This window comes from Podarcis liolepis (genome assembly GCF_965112155.1).
Source record: "Podarcis liolepis genome assembly, chromosome: 1".
Taxonomy (NCBI): domain Eukaryota; kingdom Metazoa; phylum Chordata; class Lepidosauria; order Squamata; family Lacertidae; genus Podarcis; species Podarcis liolepis.
In genome coordinates, this window is record NC_139554.1 from 119,052,181 (window position 1) to 119,068,538 (window position 16,358).

The window sequence follows — 16,358 nt, forward strand, 5'->3', positions numbered from 1 at the left end:
GGGGGGAAAAATAGAAACAGGAGGTGCTTTTTTTAAAAAATAATGAAATAAAATAAAAAGTTACTGGGGAAACCCCCGGTCGTAAAGTTCGCCTTTCAGGAGTTTCCCGCCAAGATCTAAGAAGAGGCGGCGGTGGGAGAAGAAGGCGGCGAGCGCGCAAAGCCCAGAGGCCGCCGGCGCGGCCGGCCGCTCCCCTCCGCCGCCCTCCCGCCTCAGGCCGAGGGGAGCCCGGCGGCGAGCGTGCGCCACGCCGGCCGAAGCGCTGCGGAGCGGGAGGGGTGGGAGCGAGGCGAGGCGGGGAAGCGCGCCGGCCCCCGGCCCGCGTGACGTCACGAAACTTTCCCCTCCGCCGCGGAGGCTCCGCGCTTGAAGCCAAGGAGGCTGGCCGCCTGCCGCTGAGGCGACTGGCTGAGGCGCTTTCCCCTGGCGCGCGTGCGCCTCCTCCACTTCGCCGGCTGCGCTCCCCTCTCCCCGTCTCCATCTCTCTCTCTCTCTCTTTCGGGCGAAGTTTCGTGGCGTCGAGCCTCAGCCGCGCTCCCTCCAGAGAAAGGGAGAGCGAGCGAGGAGCAGCGGCAGCAGCCCCAGCGCTCCCTGAGGGGAGGAGAACTCGCCGGAACTCTGCGGAGTTTGTGCGGATGGAGAGGCGAACTTGAGAGGACGCGCTGGGATTCCTTTTTATCCGTGAGAGGAGGACGACGACGAGCTTCGGAGGGGGTGGGTTCTTCTTCGACTTCGCTTTTGCTCGGAGACGAGAGCAGCCCGGCAGCGGCTGGCTTCCCTTTGGCGGAGAGGGAAGCCTGTGGAACGCCGCGCGGGGGCCTCTCGGCGACGCTGGCTGAGGAGGAGAAGGCGCTTGGCGGGAAGACCAGGCACCGGCGGCGGAGGCGGCGGTTCCCCCCCCCCTCCCTCACACCGCCAGCCCCCTCCCCGTCTCCCCCGAAACTTTTGGGAAGGGCGAGTTGGAGGGAGCCGAGAGAAAGCGTCCCTTCCCTCGGCTCTCAGCGGAGTCCCGCTGGGCTGTGGAACTTCTCCAGCCGCCACCTTCCCCGCCCCCTCCCGCACCACCCACTCGCTGGCTTTTGCAGCATTTCTTCGGTCGTGAGGAAACAGACCGTGCGGGGGGGGGGGGCGGCAGGGAAGGCGTCGCCTTCTCGGGCCGGCGGAAACCAAAAAGTTCCCGCTGCGCTTTGGCTCCGCTCTCCAACTCCTAGGGTCCCAGTCCCCCCCCCCCCTAGAAAACACTTGATTTCTCCCCCCCAATCCCAAGTTGATGGGCATTGCCATCAGACTCTCGCACCGAGTCACGTGATCGGTTCTGCGGGGCGGGGCTTACCTGCCCCCCCTCCCGGCCCGATATTGTAGTCGAGTTGCTCCCCGGTTCCTCCATCTCTGCAGCGGGTTGGTTGGGTTTTTTTGGGGGTTTTTTGCAGCGAGATCTTCGCTCCTGTGTAAAGGTTGCGATCCTTGGCAGTGGCGTAGCGTGGGGGGTGCAGGGGGGCCGGGCGCAACATCTGGGGGTTAGGGGGCGCAAATCCACGGGTTAGGGGGCACAAATCCACGGGTTAGGGGGCGCAGATTACTTGCCTTGCCCCGGGTGCTGACAACCCACGCTACGCCACTGATCCTTGGCTTTGCTTCGAAGTGGGACTTCTGTGTGAACCCTCCCCCCCCCCACCGTCTTCGGGTGTAAACGGGGTGACCGTGTGCTTGCAGGCTGAGCTCGGTCCCGCCACCGACTTTTTTTGGGGGTACTCTGCTTAAGCGCTTTGTAGATCGCGCTTGGCTCGGGTGGAGCTGCGCCTCTGCCCGGCCGCTTGCGAAACGCGCGGCGGCTTTCCCTGCCTGTTTGTTTATAAGAGAGGTCTGCGGGGTAGGTAGTAATTATCTAAGGCTGCAGTTGTGGTTTTTTTTTTTTTTAAAAAAAATACTTGTGCCGCAGGCTGCGATCCAGGGATAGAGTGAGTGTCACCAAGTGCCAATCAGGTGGATTCTCCCCACCCCCCCGCCGGGGAGGGATCTGCTTGGGAACGAGGCTTTGGAGGGGTTAGAAAAGGAAACCGGTGTAGCACGCAATGCTTATGGAAAGAGACGCGAAGGCAGGAAGATGCTTCCAAGTACAGGAAGTATTCGCTCTTTTTGGTGCAAACTGTTTGCCTCGTGCATGTTTCTGACGATCGAGGGTGATTTGATATGATTCAGGCTGCGGATCTGTAGCCACTTGCTCCTTTAAGTTAGGTAAAACTTCACATGCAGTGTTGCAGTATTGACATGTGTAGCTTGCCCTTTGCCGGTCCCCTTTTCGATGGTATAGTCGTGTGGGAAGAACGGGCATTATGCTCTGTTGACTAGAATGCATTTTTAAAATCCTTTATTGTCTTACAGATGTGGGGTGTGTCTCTGTGTGTGCACCTCCTCAATCTGCATTTTTTAATGTCGCACATACAGTAGCAATCCTAGGCAAGCTTTCTGATGAATAATAACCTCTAAATTCAGCGAATCTCTCTAGTAAGTGTCTTTATGATTGTAGCCTAAAAGCTACTGTCAAATATAGCAACAAATGAGCACATCTGAAAACGAAATGTGAAGGAAAAAAAGGTTTCTTGAATTCTGAAGATACGAAAGGGTATGATGAGTGGTTTGAGAATTAAAGAAAAAGATATTTGCTTTTTGTTGTCCCACAGTGACCATCTTCTGCTGGCTCAGCCAATGTGCTCAGTGTCTTGAGAACAGAACTGACACCACTGCTGGGACTAATGAACACAGGGATAGTTTTGCAAAGTCAACCTTCTGTGCATATACAGACAAAAGCACCACATGTGACTTAATTCCATAAGACACAGGACTTGTGGGGGGGGGGGATGGGGCATCAGCATTAGTTTCTCATTTGAGAAGCGCTGAAGTAACAAACCTAGGGCTGCCATATGTCCTGATTTTCTACGACATGCCCTGGAATTTGCCCCTGGAAATGGGGTCCTGGAAATCAGGCAAATGTCCTGGAAAACCGGCAATGGGGGGTTAAATCGTGCCGAAAATGCCTTTAAAAAAAGGTCCCAAACTCAATAATTCTTGTAGCTTTTACTAAAAAAGCAGCAACTTTGGTCCGCCCTCCCCTGCAAAACCCCACAACTCTGTCCTGATTTTCACTTTCAAAGATATGGCAACCTTAAACAAACCTTGAGCTCTGGGTTCCAGAGTTGTAGAAGAGGGGCAAAGTTAAAACATTGAAGAATTAAGCTTCTGTGACATTTCTTCAACTCAGTCAATAGCATATATTTCCCAATGTCACTCCAGCTCAATCTAGTGATAAATGAACATACAAAAGTCAATGTAAAACTCATTTTCATGCAAGGGATGAAAGTCGGTCAGAACAAAGAAGGTTAATTGCAGTCTTGAAAGTTTTGACATTCATTAAGCTTTCCTCTGCCTAAATGTTAAAACTGGAGAAGGAAGGGGAAACATCTATATTCATAACGATCTCTTTGTCTTTTATCGTTTCCCCCCCTTCTGTTGCTCTAATAGAAATTTGAAACTTTTGTCTCAGTGCGATGCCCTTAAAGAGAGCAATATTGCCTTGCTGTCATGAAGAAACGGTCCCTGTAGCTCACCCTACTGTTCCCAACAAACGTAGCACATTGCCTCTGAGAAGTTCACAAATGAGACAAGCAGCCACTGTTGCTTGTGCCACACGTATCTCATAACTGGAGGAAACTTCCTTTGAGTACAGAGCTCTGTTTCTAGCAGTTGTTCCAGTGAGTGCACTATACTGAAGTAACCAAGAAGTTAGCATATCGCAGGAGTAGCTGATGTGTCTTTAGTTTGCACTATGGAGAAAACTGGTATTTAACATACATATGTTTCAGCAGGCTTTTAATAATTAGAAGTGTTTTAACAATGATCTATCTGATGCTTTTGCAACTTCTCTGTGAAATGCGAAGCTTGGTGATGGTTCCAGTTACAGATAGGTAGCCGTGTTGGTCTGCCATAATCAAAATTTTAAAAAATCCTTCCAGTAGCACCTTAAAGACCAACTAAGTTAGTTCTTGGTATGAGCTTTCATGTGCATGCACACTTCTTCAGATACACTGAAACAGAAGTTGCCAGATCCTTCTATATAGTGAGAAGGTGGGGAGGGGTATTACTCAGAAGGGTGGTGGGAATGGGAGATTGGCAGATAGCTGAGATGAACCTGTTGACAACTCTTAACAACTGCAATAGGTCTTACAGGAAAAGGCAAGGGGTGAGAAGGTGAAAAATGGCTTAGTCATGTATAATGAGATAAGAATCCAATGTCTTTGTTCAACCTTTTTTTATAACACCCGTTTTATTTACATGTTTGCAAGCTGAAGGAGAGACAGTGGGTAGGCATCCTGCTCTGCTGGGGCTTAGGGCCTGCAGCAAAAGTGGTAATAATTCCTGGGCCTCTTCCAGTACACAGCAAAGCAGATCAGGACCTAGGGCAGCTCCCTGTGGACCCTGCTGGCCAGATAGGGAAGATGTATCAGCCATTGGAGACTTGAGCAGTAAGCCATCTTTAAAGGGCCTGCGGCATATTCTGCAATTGCATGCTCATCTGTGGTGGTGGAGCAACAGATGCTTCAGGAGGCTCATCCTTAGACGTTGAAGACAATAGGATTACCACACCCTCAAGCCAAGGCAGTGTAGAAGGGGGTGCTGAGAGCTCTCCCTTGAATCGAGGTTCCTGTTGAACTGTTTGAATCAGAGTCTTCCACGGACTGAAACTGGGGCCCTGAGACAGTAGACAGGCACCCAGATAGTACCAGGTACAGTGGTACCTCTGGTTACGTACTTAATTTGTTCCAGAGATCCTTTCTTAACCTGAAACTGTTTTTAACCTGAAGCACCACTTTAGCTAATGGGGCCGCGCCGCTGCAGTGCAATTTCTGTTCTCATCCTGAAGCAAAGTTCTTAACCCGAGGTATTATTTCTGGGTTAGCGGAGTGTAACCTGAAGCATATGTAACCTGAAGCGTATGTAACCCGAGTTACTACTGTATTAAAGAAGCAGTCAGTAGATTTTTGTTTAAGATGTATTTCTTTTGTTGGTGACATTCCACCTGCCTAATCTATTTGGAGCCCTCATCCAAGCACGGGGGGGGGGGGGGGGAGCTCTAGCTAGCAGCAGCAGCCAGGCACTGAGGCCATTGAAGAAAAATCTTTCATTATCAGCCAGACAAGAGATTTGGGGGGAGAGGGTTATTCCCTGTCTTGAGCGCTATGACATAATGCTCTATTTTAAAGAAGAAAGTAGAGGTGGTAGGTGGTTCTGCATGAATATAGCACTGCACATCATATTGCCATTGGCACGCAGCAAGGCCCAATCGTTTCATGGGGTTGTGGCTATCAGGTGTTGTTTTATTTAGTCCACTGTGGGCTGACTTTTTCTCTATCACCCCTGCATTTTCCAGAGTGACCAGGATCTCTCTGTTTGCCTTCATTGACTGGTCACAGGTACACAATTTGTACCCTTCATAACTCGAGGGCTGGCTGGTGGTCCTGGCAAACTGCTGTCTACTAAAGTACAGTGGTACCTCGGGTTACAGATGCTTCAGGTTACAGACTCTGCTAACCCAGAAATAGTACCTTGGGTTAAGAACTTTGCTTCAGGGTGAGAACAGAAATCTCGCAGTGGCGGCAGCGGGAGGCCCCATTAGCTAAAGTGGTACCTCAGGTTAAGAACAGTTTTAGGTTAAGAACGGACCTCCAGAATGAATTAAGTTCTTAACCCGAGGCACCACTGTATGCACATTGGTTATAACTCAGTTCTATTCAATTTTGTTTGAACATTGTGTTTACAATTACTGTTTGATATAATTTGATACAATCAAATTGATACAGTTTGATATAATCAAATTGATACAGTTTGATATAATCAAATTGATACAGTTTGATATAATCAAATTGATACAGTTTGATATAAACAAAATGATACAATGTGATACAAAAGATGCTACATGATTGAATGTTTTCTTGTTATTTGTTATAAGTTATTCTTGTTATAAGTGCCTCTTTTTTGGTAGGGATGTACATTTTGATCAGGCAAAACCCCTTTAAAGTTCATTTGTAATGAGCAAATAAAGCATTTGTTTTACACTTAATAAAGTTACATTTACCTTGTTATACTTCAGGATTAGCAGTTCCTTGTATGTACTTAGCCCCAACAAAATAGTGCATCAATAATGAAAGGTAGTGACTTGTGTGTGTGTTGCTTATATATGCATTTGTTAATCAAATGGATACACGGGATTTAGTAGCTCTCAGGTTTCCTTAAAGAAATTTCCCTTAACAACAGAAACATTTGTATAATTTTGAAGGTTGTGCTGAAGGTGCATTAAGAGTGATTACTTCTCATGGTCATGTTCATATGTCTTGTGAATTGCGTGGAGCACAGACCCCTTTCTCCATTTCATAGTTAGTTGTGAACTACTAAAGCTAAATGTATAAAAATAAACCCAGCCACTCCAGTCTTATGCACTCTTATTTAAGGCTACTACTGCTGTGACTACCATCATTTCTCCAACTGTCTTGCCAAAGGGGAACTAGAGTGGATTTTAGATAACTATTTCCCACCCCCAGCAATATATTTATGACTTTCAGTTATCAGGGGGACTAGACTGTTTTGAATGCTGATGGAGTTGAAAGTGGCTGCAACAATACATGGAAGAAATCTAGGAGATGTACAGTGAGATCAAATCTACCATTGGAAGTTGACTTTATTCAAGTACAGTGGTACCTCGGTTTATGAACTTGATCCATTCCTGTAGTCTGTTCTTAAACTGAAACTGTTCTTAAACCGAGGCACGCTTTCCCTAATGAGCCTTCCCGCCGCCGGTGCCCTTCTACCTTTCGGATTCCATTCTTAGACCGAGGTAAATTTCGCAAACCGGGATACTACTTCCAGTTTTGTGGAGTTCTTAAACCGAATAGTTCATAAACAGGGCTGTTCTTAAACTGAGGTACCACTGTAGTAACACACATGACAAACAAACACCTAGTATAATAATAATTATAGGAGCAGTTGTGCTAGGACAGAGGTAGTCAACATGGTACCCTTCACGTCTGGAGTACAACTCTGTCCATCCCAGACTGCATGGTCAATGGTTACAGATGATGGTAGTTGAAGCCTGCATAATCCACACTCGCTATTCCTGATCAAGAAGTTGCACAGTATACCAGTATATTTCAGGTACAAGACACCCATTAGATGTGGGCGTTGTGCCACACTAAGAACAAGAGTGCCTGCTAGTAGAATGGCTGTTGTTTAAGTGGGCTGTCACAGCTGGATATCACCCATTTTCTAAAATTCATGGAGAAGCACAGCTGCAGTCTTGGGAAAGAAAATGCAGACTTTTAGAAAATGGATCGCAAGTCAAACAGCAAACATTGCATTGCCGTATATGTTGTGCTTGCATTAAGAACAGTGTTCTTCTCCTTTGAAAGGATATTTTGAAGTTAGATAAAGAACAGAACAGAGCACCTACAATAGCTAAGGTATCAGTGGTATAAGGTATTTCTGGATTTTACTTTAGCTACAATATAATGCATCCATAACATGTCAGGAATAAAATTCACCTGTGAGGCACTGCAGAAGACAGCAGGAGCTCAATAAGTCCCAAAGCACCAATAATGAACCATAGTATCCTCTAGCACACATGAAATGTTTACTTCCCTTCTGCTCGATGAATCTGAGTTTTGTTATTTTTGTGCCTATTTTTGTGTGTGTTTTTTCACACGCCTTGGCCTCTCTGGCACCTCCAACCTGGTAAAAAAACCACTATATTTAGAAATGAATAAGCATTTTTGTGACTGGGAATGGTGGCTTGTTCTGAATATAAAATACTAGTTTTCAAATTAAAAACAATCCTTGATGGTTGTTTTGGGGCAGATTTGGCGGAAAGTATATTTTCTGTAACATCCAAGCAACAACACCTTGTTGTGTTGGTTTTGTTTTTTTTTAAAAAAAAAATCTGCCAAAGTCTTAGATGATTAAAATGATCTGTCAATTAAGTTAATGGAAAAGGACTCATAATGTCTATATAATAGTTAAAGGAGCAGAGGCAGTGAAGGAGGTCAAGCCAACAGCAGTGCTTCCCGGATAGCTTAGTAGGTTGCGCGTCCTGAAAAACACCCCAAGGAAATAAGACACAGTGGAGACAGAATTTTAGTTTAAAGGTTAATGGGCAAATTTAGGCCACAACTTTATTGAATACAAGTGTGACTGGTATTGGCTTAGGCATTGGTATCTAATGACTATAACTGGCTCCTGCTCACCCAGCAGGGAGCCTACAAGGGTAAACTACCAGCAGAGGGAGCTCCATCAATTACATCCCTGGGGTTCCCGGTGTTCTGGCACGGCCCTAGCCTTTCCCTGGGCATCGGACAGGATCCAGACCCTGGATTCCTCTAACAGAATACCCTATCAAATGGAGGGGCAGGTGATGGCCGCACCTCCCCTCCCCGCATCCCCCTAAAACCAATGCCTAACTGCCAAACCTTACAAAGTTGTGACGGTTGCTAAGAGGTAGGCAAAAGCCAAGTGGCCACTGCCATTCTGCCACATTGGGAAAAATTCCTACCCGGCCCCCATTCCAAAACAGGCAACCAACCGAAGTCCAAAGCAAGGCCAGACATGACCTTAATAATAATAATAATAATAATAATAATAATAATAATAATAATATCTTTATTGTCATTGCCCCCTTCGGGGACAATGAAATTACTTGACTGCTCCATAAAAACACTAATTAAACAATACAGTATAATACAGCAAGGGAGATTAGATGACTTTCAAAGTCCGGGCTTCCCATTCAGGGCCGAGATTGCTCTGGAGAAGAAGCTGTTCTTAAGACGGCTCGTTCTTGTCTTCATCGTCCTGTATCTCCGTCCCAACGGCAAGAGCTCGAAGAGACAGTGACCAGGATGCGATGGATCTTTTACTATGTCCAGTGCCTTCCTATGGCACCTTGTGGCATAAATCTGCTCTAAGGTGGAGAGTGGGCAGCCAACAATGCTCTCTGCTGCCTTAACAACCCCGCACAACCCCATCCTGTCCTGGGTAGTACAGCTTCCGTACCACACACATAAGCCATAAGTGAGCACGCTCTCAATGGCACAGTGATAGAAGGCAAGCAGCAGTTTCTGCAGAAGATGGTTTTTCCTTAGTATTCTCAAAAAGTACAGTCTCTGCTGCGCCTGTAATGAGTGGGTAGACGGGTGTTTGGCAGCATGAAGCAAGAGGAGGTCCCCGATTCAGTACCCCCCAGCCCCTGTCAAGTTACTGATTGGCTAAAGGCCAGTGGCATGATCATGGCACCACCCGCCTCCAAGCCGGTTGGGGAGAGTTCCAGGGCCACATGCAACATGGACCCTCTGTTAGGAGGCTCCAACTTAGAGTGTGGTGCTGGTAACACCAAGGCCGCAGGTTTGGTCCCTGTATGGGACAACTGCATATTCCTGTATTGTAGGTGGTTGGACTAGATGATGGTAAGGGTCCCTTCCAACTCTACAGTTCTGTGATTCAATACAGTGGTGCCTCGCAAGATGAAAAGAATCCATTCTGTGATTCTCTTCGTCTAGTGGTTTTTTCGTCTTGCGAAGCAAGCCCATTGAAGGATTAGCGGATTAGCGCTATTAGCGGCTTTTAGTGGCTTATCTGCTGATCGGATCAGCTGATAAGCGGCTTAGCGGCTTAGAAAAAGGGGGGGGGGAGGAAAAAAAAACCAGCAGGAACTCGCAAGACATTGTTGTCTTGCGAAGCAAGCCCATAGGAAATTCGTTTTGCGAAGCACCTCCAAAACGGAAAACTCTTTCGTCTAGCGAGTTTTCCGTCTTGCGAGGCATTCGTCTTGCGGGGCACCACTGTAATCTGTTTTACACCTGCATGGTTTAGGAGATGGTCCCATTGTTGTCGTCTTTTGCTTACAACTTTAAGCACAAGGAAGCTCATGAAGAAAAAAGTTACAAACTTCAGCATTAATATTTTAATTCTGCAATGCATCCAATGGTACCTGTTGTACAAAGAGTAGATGAAGCACTTCTTAAAAGCTCATTTTGATACTAATACTCTTATCTCTCTGTGCCATACAGTAATTGTAGTTAATTGGCAGCACTAGCTGCTTCTGCTGTATGGTTGCGGTATGTGATTGCAATGTGCCAACCCTGCTAATAAATCACAATATTGCTGTGCATGATGTGAAGGTTCAGAGGGACACAACTTTGTTTTTTATCTGTCATTCATCCTAGAAGCACATTTTATTTGTATTTCCAGATCAGGTGTTCCTCAATTTATTTCAGATAGACTGTTGTTAGTTTACTTATTCAACTTCTGCTGGCTTCAGACAATGCACTTTGCAATGATACCCCGTTGTGCAAATATCAGGAGGTCCCTAGAATTCTAAAAGGTTGGTTTAAAAACAGCAGGTTTAGAATTTGTTTTAATTTACCTTTGACTTTCAGAAAGGTTTTGTTCACATAGTCAGACTTTCCCCAGCAAATTGAAGTCAGAGAATATACCTGAAAAACAACACGAATCTAGAAACTGAATAGAAAGAGCAACTACCAGACTTATTGTGCCTTCAGCATAGTGTGGGGTGGTGAAAGGGCATCATTGTGACGTGAGAACCAAAACTACACATACAGTACTGAGCCGTGGGTTAAAATAGGTGCACAACTTTTAATTGCTTGCAACAGGCAGAGATTTTAGGATGACAAAGTATCTAAACTGCAGACAGCCCAGGTTACCATGACCTTCAATCCCAATGTCAAGAATCATATTGATTCTGAATCTATAGAGTGGACAGCGCTGTGTTCTCAGGATGTGAGTGGTTTGGGTGGCACGTTTGCCCCATTGTGGGTGGTGGGCAGGTCCCACCCCATTGTGGGTGGTGGGCAGGAAGGACAGATATTACCCAGCTGCTCATTTGTTCTTTTTGCATGGTCTCTGGCATGTTGGCATTGTATTTTTGTAGATATTGTCTTGCTGGGTTATTTTTAAAACGTGTTTGCCATTGATGATTTTCTCCTCCAAAATGCCATCTATTCTCATAGTGTCCTGTTAATTATGTGACAATGAGTGGAATGTTTTCCACGGAAGCTGAAGTGTGTGATAATGTCAAGGATAATTACCTAACACTTCAAAGATTCTGAAGCAGTGCTGAAGTAGTCCTTAATTTCAGATAAACATTGGGGTCACACCACTTTTTTAAAAAAATCTTAAATACCACAATATGCTGCCTGTGCTTATTGATCAAATTCATCAGCATTGCAGCGTGTTAGAATGACCTTTGAGCTGCCAAAATAATGGGGAAGAAACCATGAGAGCCAATCTGTACATCATGCAAAGTTAGGTGGTGAAATAATGGACTCTGTCATTTCAGATGGCAGGGAAGGTGCCACATTTTGCATGCTCCTTGCACATAGTACACTATCAGTGGGGAAGTAAGGCAAAATAGTGACACTTTGCTTGAAATCTAAACTGCTACTGTCCATAATTCTACAACCTGTGCAGGTTAAACAGCATTGCAAGTTAAAAAATGCTGACTTCTACCCACAACACAATGTCACTGTGAAACATGATTGAGGATATAAAATTGTCTAATAACCTTGAAACTTCCATAGAAGCTGGGTGGGAGAAAAATGCATGACTGAATAACAACCTCCATCTCCAGTAACAATCTGGGAGAACATGAAATGTCTTATAGGTAATAACACAAAATAGTGTGCATATTTATGCAGAATTATACATCTTTTTAGTTTTTAGTCATTCAGTGGTTACAAGCACACTTGGTGTTGCACCCTAAGGGATACTTAAATATTACATTTATGAAAGGCAAAAAGCAAGAAAAAAAGTGATTGTGATAAAAACGAAGGGAGGTAATGCTATTTAGACTTATAAAGAGTCTGTTGACACTCTTGTGAAAGTTACTTGAACTTTCATCTTGACTTTTGAGTGAAGGACGGATGAAAGGGGTACCCAGAAATTGAGAGCAGTTTGCTGCTGCAGTGGAGCACCTTTCAGCAGCTGCCATTCCTTCCCCCACAAATGTTGCTAGAGTGACGCCACAGTCTCATTCCAGGGGCATTGCTGGCTGGTAGCTTCTAGAGCCAGGGGTCAGCAAAGTTTTTCAGCAGGGGGCTGGTCTACTGTCCCTCAGACCTTTGTGGGGGGCTGGACTATACAGTCATACCTCGGGTTACAGACGCTTCAGGTTGTGCATTTTCGGGTTGCGCACCACGCCGAACCCGGAAGTACAGGTTACTTCCAGGTTTCGGTGCTCGTGCATGCGCAGAAGCACTAAATCATGCTTTGCGCATGCGCAAGCGCACCGAATCACAACCCGCACGTGCACAGATGTGGTACTGCGGGTTGTGAACGTGCCTCCCGCACTGATCACATTCATAACCCGAGCATCCACTGTTTTTTGAAAAAAATAATAATGAATGAATTCCTATGCCCCACATATAAACCAGAGATGCATTTTAAATAAAAGCACACATTCTACTCATGTAAAAACACCAGGCAGGCCCCACAAATAACCCAGAGATGCATTTTAAATAAAAGGACACACCCTACTCATTTAAAAACACGCTGATTCCTGGACTGTCCGTGGGCCAGATTTAGCAGACAAATGGGCCGGATCTGGGCCCCAGGCCTTAGTTTGCCTACCCATGCTCTAGAGGAGTTTTACTGTTGCTGCAGCTAATGTCAGGAAGGTTTTTTGGGGGGAAGTGGGTGAAAAGAAGTCACAGCACATGGTAATCACTCCTTCAACCATTTAATTGCACCTTCGTTTCCATCACTTGCAAATGGAGGTGGGGGCAGAGAGAGGAGAATTTGGTCTTGACCCTTGATGAATCAGGCTGATAGCTGAACGTCCCTGTATCACAAAACAATTCCATTGAGCATGTTGAAAAGGAACACATTTAATGAAATATTCCTTTCTCCCTCCCCTCCTGTTCTAAGGTTTTCCTATCAAGCCTTGTGGGACTCCCTCCCCCCCCCCCCCCCCGGGCTTCCTTCTCCTGTGTTTTTGGGCCTTTACATTTCTAAGCACCATATAATTTTCTTTAAAGCATTGCCATTTCAAGGGCTGAGTGAGATCCACCCTAGTGGAATGTTTCAGGAGGTAGTTTAAATAAAATTGTAGTTTTAAATAATGCAGCTTATTGATATTGCTTTCCACTAGTGGCTTGTATCTACATTAGGAAGAAAGGAAATAATAAAGATTCCTCTGGAGATGTTAGTGTCTCGCAGAGAGAAAATCAACAAAACAGAAGAGACTTGGAAAATATATAGACTCTGGAGGCACAACATTAAAAGATGACTCTTGCAAAATCCAAAGAAGCTATCAGACATTCAGCAGTTAGCAAGTTATTACATCTGTATATCTGTACATGTGTTTTCAACATCCACCACTCTCTAGCTCAGGGTTAGTCAATGAGATACCCTCCAGATGTTGTTGGACTCCAACTCTCGTCCACTTGGCATAGAGGCAATCCATTGTAGATGGCACCAGATCCAGCCAACGTGGCCAATGCTCAGGGATGGTATGAGTTGTCCAGCAGCATATGAGCGGCACAGTATTAGCTACCTCTGCTCTGGTTTGGCAGAAGGCCAAGCTAGAGGTCACTGCAGCTGTTTCATAGTATTTCAGTAGGAGATTGCCTCAATTATGTAGGAAGAAATGGCTGGTGGGTAGGTCTGGGCGATATATTGCCCCAAACCAGCTTGAAGTCCACATCATGATACAGATCTCATAATTTTTGACCTGGCAATATATTGTGAATCATGATGTGTGGTAGGGCTGCGTTTCAGAACTCTGCAATACAGGAATATACAGCTGTCCCATACGGGAATCGAGCTTGTAACCTTGTCATTATAAGCACTATGCTCTAGTCCATAGCATGATGTTGGTTTCATTATATTTGACCTGGCAATATATCATGAATCATGGTGTGTGCATGTGTGTGTGCGCGCACACACACGTGCTATGCAGAAATCACAATGTGGGGGAAACCGTGAAGCCAGCCAGTGTTTCTACATAGCTCCGTTCTTATTTCAGACATCTTGATACAGTCGTACCTTGGATCCCAAACACCTTGTGAGTCGAACGTTTTGACTCCCAAGCACCGCAAACCTGAAAGTGAGTGTTCTGGTTTGCAAACGTTCTTTAGAACCCAAACGTCCTCCGTGGCTTCTGATTGGCTGCAGGAGCTTCCTGCAACCAATCAGAATCTGCGCCTTGGTTTCTGAATGTTTTGGAAGTTGAATGGGCTTACAGAACAGATTCCGTTTGACTTCTGAGGTACCACTGTATATCGGTATATCACGATGTTGAACTGGTGATATATCACTGGTGATATATGTTGAAAACCAGGTATTTCCCAGCCCTGCTGGTGGGTCCAATTTTTAAAGCAAAGGGAGAGCATGGATTAGAAATATATAGAACCACTTTGCCTCCTGTGGCTTACTCCCTGCATCCTATCTCTCAAAATGTTTTTTTCCACAGCCATAGTCACTTCCACTATCAGGGTTTGACTGAGGATAAAAGCACTTGGAGAGAGAAGCTTCAGGGAGATAAGCCATGTGTGTGAGAGATCTACACATCTTCCTGAAGCATCTCCCCGCTTTTAAAACCAGACCTTCATTACTTACTCTTACTCGCTGGCGCAGTTTCAAGTTTAAACATACGAGAATGGTTCCATAAGGTCTAGTTCGGCCCTAAGAAGTCAGGATTGATTCTCAAAAATGGCTTGCAAATTTGACCCCCTTCCTTTCCCTTTTGCTTCCCTGACTCACATTTTACCTCTGCAAGGGGCATAGCTGAGAGTAATAGGGCAGGCAGGTAGGGTAACCTATTCATTTATCTAAAAACATACCTTTTGTTCTCCAAGCAGCTTACAAAATAATTCCACAGAAACATAAAGCCCAATAAAAACCTGCCCAGCAGACCGAAGTCAACTTTATATAATAAAAACAAGGACAGGACAGGATAGTTCAACATAAAAACAGGAAGGCAGAACTTTAATGCACATTTTAAAAGTTGGCAAAATAAAAAGATTTTAGCAGCCCACCTGAAGTGTATGAGAAAATGGAAGTTCTACTACTCAGATACCACAATAGAAAGTTGAAATGATGCTTAGAAGTTCCATTTCCTGGTAAAATTAAGGGATTTGTAATTTTTCTCTGTGCAGAGAAAACTGCATGTTCTTTAAACTTCAGTACCTCTGGAGTCAGCTAGGCTGGCAGGATGTCCAACCTTTCTAGAATAGTGACTGGGGTTGTTTTTGCTGCCAATTTACTTTCTGTCCTGTTGCTTTCCAGAGATAAGGAGTAGGTGGGCTGCCAAGTGACTTTTGTGATCACTCTGTGTGATCTCTTGCAATTTGTAGGATTGCTCTCTCCCTCTCTCTCTCTCTCTCACTCACACACACACACACACACACAGGTCCTGTGGCTATCCCTAAAAATAATTTGTTACTCTTGCCTCATGTGAATCTTTATCTCTTTTTATAATGGTGGTTTATTTGATAACTTTGTCCTCTTAACTTAACATTTCACATTTATCTTCTTTCTGTATCTGGCTGCTTTGTCTGGTAGACTCCCATACTGAACATTCATAAACAGAAACTTTGCAGAGCCAGAGGGATGTTAACTAGCCTTACAGACATAACAGCTCAAGGCAGTTGAGAGAAAGGGTGAGTGGATGTGTGTTATTTAAAGGCTATATTTGCTGAGGTTAGTTTGGTCTTCAGAATGCTTAGTAAAATTGAGAAGTCTTTGTAGCTGTAGAAAACCCACACCCTAAATGTCAGCCTGTCTTTGACAGCCCAGTATATTCTAAACTTTAGCTCTTGTATGTGTGTGTGGAGGGGAGATATAATGTAAGAGGCATGATCCCTTTCATTCATTTTATTAAGCTTCAGTTGTTTAAAGGGCAGTGAGGCCACTCTGCTTGCCCTGCCTTTGAGGTGCCCCAGCCCTGAACTGCCCTCCTGACAGCCATGCATTTGGCGTGGATGTCTGATATAAGTCCATGCATGCAGACAGGGCCAGCGCAAGACATTTTGGCACCTGAGGCAATACACAAATTGGCAAAAAATAACCCCCCACCAGTGAAGATCTGCATCAGGAACAAGGGACGAATATAGATCTACACGGGGAACAAAGGTGGGAGGAGACCAGCAGTGTCTCCTGTTCACCAAGAGGCCAATGTAGAGGCAGTATTGGGGAGGCCCGAACTCCCACAAAATTTTTGCTGCGGACGCTCAGCACCCACACCGCAGGGCCTCCGGCGCAATGTCCAGTGCCTGAACTGAACTGAGATGTAGACCTAAGACTGA

The 16,358-nt window shown here is 45.4% G+C and overlaps 1 protein-coding gene across 6 annotated transcripts in view; it reads left to right on the top strand.

Annotated features, from left to right (window-relative positions):
* The first annotated feature begins 330 nt into the window (after positions 1-330).
* GULP1 (GULP PTB domain containing engulfment adaptor 1) overlaps positions 331-16,358 on the top strand; it is a 168,396-nt gene continuing 152,368 nt past the window's right edge. For 5 of the 6 annotated variants that reach the window (XM_083470156.1, XM_083470154.1, XM_083470158.1 and 2 more), the window contains exon 1: positions 331-714. The gene's annotated coding sequence lies outside the window, so the exon portion shown is untranslated. The remainder of the gene's footprint in view (positions 715-16,358) is intronic. The other variant, XM_083470157.1, reaches the window with a different exon arrangement.